Here is a 9,076-nt window from a genome sequence, read left to right as displayed (position 1 = left end):
CTTTCCAACTGTTCTACATAAGATCAGCATCCAATCTGTTCAGAGAACCTGAATGGTCAGCATTCCTTAAGGAAGGAATGCCTTCAGTCTTGTGTTGATTATTGCAGAAATGGTGAGGTGTTCTCTTCATTTCAGAAAAGTGTTTCAATATTAGCTGTACAGAATAACCACAAAAGAGCCAGGTGGGGTGTCTGACACTTGCAATCCTAGAACAGTGGGAGGAGGAGGAGGAGAGAAAATTGCCTGAACCCAGGAGTTCGAGACCAGTCTGGGCAACTTGGAGAGACCTCATCGCTAAAATAAATTTAAAATTAGCCAGGCATGGTGGCATGGCCCTCTAGTTCCAGCTTCTTGGAAGGTGGAGGCAGAAGGATCATCTCCGCCCAGCAGTTCAAGGCTGTGGTGGCTGTGAGCAAGCCATTGCACTCTAGCCTGGGTGACAGTGTGAGACCCTGACTCCAATAATAATAATAATCATCGTCATCATAATCATCATCATTCAAAAAAGAAAAGAAGAAAGAAAAAAGAATAAAAGCGAGGACAAAATGTAAAGAAATACCATATACATGCCGGCGCAGAGACTCTTGCATTAGAGAGAGGAGGATAAACTCTGTGGGGAGAAAATCCGGTGCCTGGAAACATCTGGACCATAGCTGGGAGCTGCAAGCACCTCAGTGGGGGAGTAGACCAAGAGGGTGGACTGAACTGAATGTTCTTGTCTTCCCAAAGTTTGTATGTGAAGGTCCTAACTCCCAGGGTGACTTCTGCAGAGATGGGGCTTTTAAGTACATGATTAAGGTGAAATGGGGTCATAAGCATGGGACCTTCATCTAATAGGATTAGTGTCCTTATAAGATGAGACACCAGACAGCTTGCTCGTCTGCCTCCTTGTCCCCAAAAACACACAGAGAAGGACATGTGGGGATACAGTGAGGAGGTGGCCATCTGTAAACCAGGAAGAGAGCACTCACTGGAATCCAATTTTGATCTTAAACATCTAGAATCCAGAACTGTGTGAAAATAAATGTCTGTTGTTGACCCCACTGGGTTGATGGTATTCTATCATGGCACCTGAGCTGACTAACATGGGGGTTTCTTACGCCATTGACCCAAGTAGCTTCTCCTACTGGAGTCTTTCTGGGATCTGCCCCAAGTGTGCTCAGTTCCTATAATCAGCACCCACACCCACTTTACCCTGCTAAGGCTGACCTTTGGCTTTAGAATGAGGATTGGTCATCGAGTTGTGATTTCATAGCTAAATTTGCCACAAGAAAGAAGTAGGCCAATAATTTTCTTGGATTTTGGAGAAAGTCTGACATCTGACCTGGGACTGCTGGACTCAGATTTTGCAGTCACCCCGTGCCCTCATATGTCCTGCCCTTCCTTTTCTTGGGAGAGTTCTGTGCTCTGGATGCTCCAGAACCACAGGACAATGGTTTGGCTACAGTTGAAGGACCACAACCAGCCCTGGGGAGACCAGTGGAAAAGGAAGGGATCCCCAGAATGAGGAACGGGAAGAGGGGCAAAAGGCTGTTCCTGTGGGAAGAAAGGAGTCTAGGGGATCAGAGACACGTGTGTGTGTGTGTGTGTGTGTGTGTGTGTGTGTGTGTGTGTGTGTGTGTGTGTTTCCATTCCAGCATGAGGTTGGGGGAGTTCCAGAGAGACTAGTTGCCCTTCTGGGACTGTGAATATACCCATGTGGGTATTCAGGCTCTGGTCATCCTCCCACCCACCTCCTTATCCTGTCTCCCCTCCCTCCTCTCCAGCCTTTTTGTTACAATGCCTCCTCCCTCTCCCTGCTTATCCTCCCCCCCAAACCCTGTGGATACCCACCCCCACTCCCCAGGATGCAGATCAACACAAGGGCGCATTGCCTTAGATTGAGAAGAAGATGAGTGTTGGGAGCCGGCCATGGAGGTCTATCAGATCCTAAGAATCTGGTGGGCCAAAGACCCCGAGCCTCTAGGAAGGCCCGGGAGTTACGACTCCATTCCCTCCCACCTTGTCTGGCACCTACGTCAATGGAGCCCTTGTGTTGGCAGAGTACAAATATAGTATAACTTGAGGCTGGCATGATTAACTTTAGAATGTTAACCATTGTTCCTGCTTTTCACTTCCCACTTTATGGTTTGGCTTTTTCAATTTATGATCTTTTCAACTCACGTTGTGATTAAACTTTGAAGTGCGTCAAAGAGCTGTTTTACTTGGTCACAAGTTTCCAGATGAATTAAGGATTTTAAAAAAAAGTTTATTTAGTCATAAGTTTGATAAAAAAAGTAGGTTTTAGTGTATTGCATAGTTTTAAAATATATTTAGGCATTAAGGATAAGTGAGGAAATATTAGTAACTATTAGGATGATAGAAATATTTTAGAAAATATAGATTTTAGTAAAGGGTTTTAGTTTTAGTAGAGTATTTGTAGTATTGGAAGAGTTAAGTAAAGTTTAATATAGAGGATTTTAAAATATGTTTAGGGAGATTTATTTAGACATAGGATATTTAAAAGAAAGGTATTTTTAGAGTTTTTAAGAAAAGTTTTAGTTTTAGGTTTTGGGCTTTTAGAAATAGCAAGGGAAGTTGGATTCCAGGAACAAGAAGCCCCTTGTGCTTGAAGGAATGTACTGACATCGCTTCAGGGGGATTACCTGATGGACTCTGCCCTGTGCTGGACTTTGTACATGCGTTGCTTAAAGCTTTACAGTCCCAAACTAAAAATTGATTTAAGATAGAGTTGTTTATATGAAGCAGTAGTTTGTTTGGATTGTAAGGGTTAACATGTGTTATTCATTTGAGGCGGGTGCACTCCTCGTGCACCTGGTCTTGTTCATGTGATTTGTGCGTGATGTGCTTTGTAAGGAAAACTTTGCAAAAACCAGGGATAAATACCCATTGCTAATTCCCAATATGTTTCAGATCCCTAAAGAATAACATCTCCCAACTAAACACGGAATTTCACGACTTCATATTAAAAAACAAAAAAGGGGGAGATGTTGGGAGCCAGCCATAGAGGCCTGCCTGCTGACAAAGTCCAGGGGGCTGAAGACCCCAGGCCGCAAAGCGAGCCTGGGCAGCTGAAACCCTTACTTCTTCTATTTTTGTTATTAATGCAGCTGGAAAATTCTGTACAGTCTGAAGGTGAAAAACAAAACTCCAATTCACGTCATTCATTTTCCCATACATAGAAACCAAACAGTATTTTATGAGAAAAGGTTGTTTCTATCATTCCCCTATCTGGTTATGCCCCTAACCTCCTAGTGCCAGGCCTCACTGTTACTTTATCTAGTGTTATGGCTGAAAAACTCACAATGAGAACAGGAAGCATTCTTTCTGATGCCCATAGAGAACTCCTTAATCTTGCCAAAGAGTCATGAGCGAAACCTTGAACACCAGGTGTGGATAGATAATTGCTTGGTAGAGTCATTTTTTAATTAGCAATTGATTAGAGTTCCCAGAATGTTATTTGGCCCCAGTAACTCTGATTTGTATTGTGGTGTGCATGTTAGGATACAGTTACAACTCATTAGCCATACTTATTTGAGCCTTTAACATAAGAAAATAAGCATTTTCATATTATTATGTTGTTCTTGCTATACTGAATTAGTATTGTAAAGTAGCTTAAGCCTGATTTAAGTATATGTTATTCAATAATCTTTAAACTGTAGTAATCTTTGTAGGAATGATTTATGAACTTGTTTTTACAGTTTAAGTTGAAGTAAATTGGATGGATGAAACATTCATAGACATAATTAGATTAAGTTTGGTAAACTGAGAAAATTAACATGTCTAGTGTGTAACATTCTTTAAAAACTTATCATATGATTCATTTGCTGAGAAATTGTGGGCTCCTTGAAACCTGGTTATCGTCATGGAGCACCTCAGGGGCTTCTAGAGATAACCAGCAACTTGAATGTCATAGATGATAAATGAGAATTGCCTGCCTTGAAAATCACAAAACAGTGACGCTCCTGAGAAAGCCTCTGTCCATGGAAGAATGCACATCACAGTGGCCCCTTAAAGAACACCATACATGAATTACTTGCTTTGTTTTTTATCTCAGTCAAGGATATTGATTAAGTTATTGGTTACATCTTGTTGTAGGAGTTTTCTATGTCGTTTTCCTTGTACGAATAATATAAAAGCTCACGGTTAACTGACAATAAACGGCATCTGGCATCTGTCCACCAACAGAGTCAGGTGTCCAAGTTTTCTCTCTTCATTGCCTACTCTGTTTCTCCTTCAGGAAACCCTGACCTGCTGGAGCTGGCCTCTGGCAGATGAGGGAATATTTTACATCAGAGGGAGAAGCATAATTTCATCTCTCTCTGGTCAGGACTTGTTTTTGAGGAGATCCAGGAAGATGACTCCGCCTGCAGGCTGAGCTTCTACAGTCAACCCTGAGGGCCTGGGCACCACTGGCCTTAGGTCAGGCCTGGATATGTTGTGACCAAAAGTCAGGAACCTCCTGTCTCCTGTGGCTAATAATTGGCCTTCAGTCTCCACGAACTGGAATTCCAGGTTTCCTGCTTCTCTACACAGCAAAATCCAAGGTGAAGAGCCACAGCACTCTTTATCACCCCCAGGATCCCCCATGGTCCAAGGAGCTGCCGGAACAGGGAGGCGGGGCCAAGGCAAGTCCAAAGAACAGCACTCAGATGCCCCATTTAGACCTAGGTGAGGACCCAGAAACAAAGGTTAGTGGGGCCTAATGTGCATCGACTGCTGCTGCCTTTTCCTCCTACCCTCAACCAAAACCAGCCTTTGGGGAAATGAGCCATGTCAAAAACAAAAAAAAAAACCAAAAAGCCCTTAAGGAGATTAGTACTAGTATTTGCACAATCCACTGGTTATCAGTAAGGTAATTCTAAACTTGCAATTTGGGCTTTGTCTTGAGTTGCTTTTCTAAATTGGGCCTTGAGGTAGTGTTTTAGTTTTACTAGGAAACTTGGTTGAAATTAGAGAAAATATATTGTTTTTTAATTCCAATATTAGCACCTGAATTGAGTGTTATAGTAGAAGAATAACAGCCCCCATAGAACACCCCTGTCCTAATCCCTGGAGCCTGTGGTATGCTATATCATCCAGCAAAAGAGACACTGCAAGTATGCTAAGGACCCTGAGATGGGAAGTTTATCTTGTATTATCTGGATTCACCCCAAGTAATCACAGAGGTCCTTAAAAATGGAAGAGGAGGCAGAAAATTAATCAGAATGACAGATACCAGGAGGATTCTACCTGCTGTTGTTGTGGTTTTGAAGATGGGGAAATGGGCCACAAGTCAAGAAATGGGGGTGGCTTCTAAAAACTGGGAAAGACAAGGAAACAGATTTTCCCTGATGCACTCCAGAAGATAAGGCAGCCCTGTTGACACCTTGACTTTAGACCCTTGGCATTCTAATCGACAGAACTGTAAGACAATAGATTTGTTATTTTGCGCCCCTGAGTTCATGGTGATTTGCAGCAACAAAAAATCAACAGAAATGCCTAGCTTAAATGAGTAATAAGATCTGTGGGATATGATAAACCTTGCATAAATTATTCAGGCCTTAGTTTGGTGGATCAAGAGATATGTTAATGTGTTTTAAGGGTTACATTGGATATCTGAGGTCCTTTTTTCTTCCTGTGTTCATTTATAGGACTCTCACCTTATTCGTGGCACAGAATAAGGCATGTGAATTGTTCTTATTTGAGTTACAGCAAATTGGAAAACATTGATTTTACATAGATGGGCTTTTATTTTTAAGAATGAATTCTCTATCACAGGAAAAATGCATATGTTGCAAAAAGTTAAATATTGGAGAATCGTCCTCTCGGAGGTACTTTTTTGTGACCATTCTTATTAAGACAAAGAGCTACGTTTCAACATTTCACAAAGGGTGAAATAAGAGAATAGCTTTTAAGGCTTTCTCCCAAAGCAATTTGTGACTGGATCCTGGCCACATTTGAACCTTATATAATGTACGATGTGCTTGCTGTCATAAAAGATATGAGTTAACAAAAACAAATGTCTAGGATCAATAATTGAGTGGCCATTGACTACTGATTGTCTATTAAGGCCCACCAGCCTTGGCAGCACAGGGATGTTGAAGACAGAATTGCTGGGATACTTGAATAACACAGGGCATGAGGCCCTCAAGTTTTGCTAGTTTGTCTTTAAATACTGCTTCACTGTTTTGCTGACTTCCCATCCATTCAGCTAGTTCTGCCAGTTTCTCTATATTTGAAGGCCAAAGGCACTTATGGAAATACTAAAACACCTGAGTGTAAAAGCAGAGGTTGAGTTGACTCTATCTCACCATTGAAGTAGGGTCTGTGTCCACCCAGGGGATGAGGCTATTAAGGAGTCTTTATGTTACTGTTATAGTTAGTGGCGGTGGTGATAGTGGATAACTTGTGGGTTCTTCTTGTTATTATTTTCATTTTTATGTGTTTCTATTCAATTTTTTAAATGATAGACACAGGATTGTACATACTTATATGGTAAAATGCATGTATACAGAGTATAATGACCAAATTGAATAATTACCATATCTAGCACTTTAAACAATTACCTTTTCTTTGTACTGACAAGCTTCAAAATCTCTTCTGGATATCTTCAAAAAGAATGTATTGTTATTTGCTGTGGTCACTCGACTGTGTAGAAGAGCACCCAAACTTATTCTTCCTGTGTAACTGTAACTTTGTACCCATTGACCAAACTCTCCCTGTCCTCCCCCTAACTCGCTTACCCTCATCAGCTTCTGGTAACCACTAGTTTACTGTCTAAGTCTATGGCACCAATGTTTTCAGATTCCACATCAGAGTGAGCTGTGGTTTTATCTTTCCATGCCTGACTTATCTCACTTAACATAACATCTTCCAGATTCAACCAGGTTGCTGCAAACACAGGGTTTCCTACCATTTTGTGGTTGACTAGAGTTCCATTGTATGTGTGTCTGTGTGTGTGTGTGTGTGTGTGTGTGTAGCTGTGTAGCTGTGTAGATAGTAGGAAGTTCTACAAATTTGGGGATTTCTGAAGGAATTTCCATTTGCAGATTGAACACACCCAACCAACAGTGAGGAGCCTTCTGCCTATTTTATTTGGGATACTTTTGGGTTTGTTGGTTGCTGCTGCAGTTGGATTGTTTTTCCATGATTGTGTGTGTATGTGTGTGTATATGCCTGTGTAGTCACGGGAGGTCGGGGTTCAATTCCAGAGTGCAGCTCACTTGAATTTTTCAGGATTGGTCTGAATATAGTTATGAGCCACTGGAGTGAGAAAGACTCCATGGCCACACCAGCCTGAACCTGCACAATCTCACCTGGTCTCAGAAGCCAAGCAGAGTCGGGCCTGGTTAGTGCATGATGTTCTCCTGTGTTGCTGTGTGGCCCAATGTTCTTTGGAGTCTGGGCAGATTGGGTCTTTAAAAGTCAAACTGTCATGGAACCTGCTTTACGCGTAATTTCGTATCACAGCCTTGATTGGATTATCTCTGAGGGAAACAAAATTTGGCCATATGGACATGTTCATAAACTGGTGAGTTTGTATTGCTATCTCATGGTTAGAATTCCACAGTAAAAGCTCTCGGATCTTTATATGTGTGTATATATGTCTGGATGTTATTCAAGGAGGTACTCCAAAACACCCCAGAACAGTCTCTTTTTTTGGAGCGAGGTCCCCTTGTCCTATAGGATTCCCTTGCTACGTTAAGTGTTCTGTGAACCTATCAGCATCGGTGTACCAGCGAGTGTTGTGAGAGAATGTGTTCAGCTTCAGCTAATTTTTTTTGGAGATTTTTTTCAACGTTTGCCCATTTCATGATGGGTGATTTACAAGTGCACCTGCCTAGACCACACCGAGTGACTGAGTGTTCAGGACTTGTTGACCAAAAATAGCATGACCCTTGGGCCCCATGTTCCCTATTCGCTCAATCTTGCCCCAAGTGACTCTTTTGTTGCTTCACTGGATTAAAAAAGTCCTCAAAGGGAATCGCTATGCCAACAGTGAAACAAAAAATGGCAGAAGCAATAAAAGCCATCAAAATTGGCAAGTTCAAAAACTCTTCTGAGCAGTGAAAAAAGCATCTTGATAGGTGTATTGCATCAAACGGAGAGTACTTTGAAAGTGACTGAAGTTTAAACATGTAAGAATAAATACACAATTTTGTATAAATAAATTATGCTTTTTTGGGGGGAATTACCCCTTGTTTTTACATGGTACCAAATTGGTTTATAAATAAAAGAGCACTCATAAATTAGTAAGTCCAAATGCTTTCAAACTCATGCATCTTGTCATGTAGACACAGGATCTCTCTAGGTGCCCAGGCTGATCTCAAACTCCTGGCCTCAGGCAATCTTCCCGCCTTGGCCTGGCAAAGTGTTGAGATTACAGGCATGGGCCACCATGCACAGTCAAGTTCATGTGCCTTTAGCAAGTCTTTAATAAACAAGCTAGCTTTAAATAAGACAAAAGTAGAAATATCTTCAGAATTGTCAGCATACCTTTTTGTCCAGGTTTTAGATTTGCATCTGCTAGCTATTGTAAAGTGTCAGGGTTTGGCACAAAAGGTTATAAGACTGTAAGCCCAGCCAAGAACAAGATAATCTTGTTTGTTTGATTTAAAAAAAAACAACTAATTTAATGTTGTTGATTTAATGAAAAAAATAAACTTCTAAGTTCTTGATGAAAATACCCATGTATTTAACTTTAAAGTTCTTACTTAGGTGAACACCTGATATTCACAGGATATAAAAAAGATGAACAACAAAATGATTAGCTTTGTCTAATATTTCAGATCTCATAAGTAATATAGACAAACTGCTAAAATGGAAATGGGATAAATGCTTGTAGGTGAACATTTTATGTGATTTAAAATCTTGGCATTATTTTGGATGCTTGTTAGATGTCTAGGCTATTTCCAATTAAGAACAGGGTATGATATGTGGGACCACATTTCTAAAAATTATGGACTGGTTCCCACCCATAAAATGTTAATGTTTGATAGACAGTTCAGAGCTTTTTGCTTCCTAGGTTTTCACTAAAATTTAAATTTTATAAGAACGAGGGCTACTTCTGTTTGCTGGCTCTCTGAGTGCCATC

The sequence above is a fragment of the Carlito syrichta genome, unplaced genomic scaffold (genome assembly GCF_000164805.1).
Source record: "Carlito syrichta isolate Samal-C Ts95f unplaced genomic scaffold, Tarsius_syrichta-2.0.1 Scaffold305751, whole genome shotgun sequence".
Lineage (NCBI taxonomy): Eukaryota > Metazoa > Chordata > Mammalia > Primates > Tarsiidae > Carlito > Carlito syrichta.
This window is presented reverse-complemented; position numbering follows the sequence as displayed.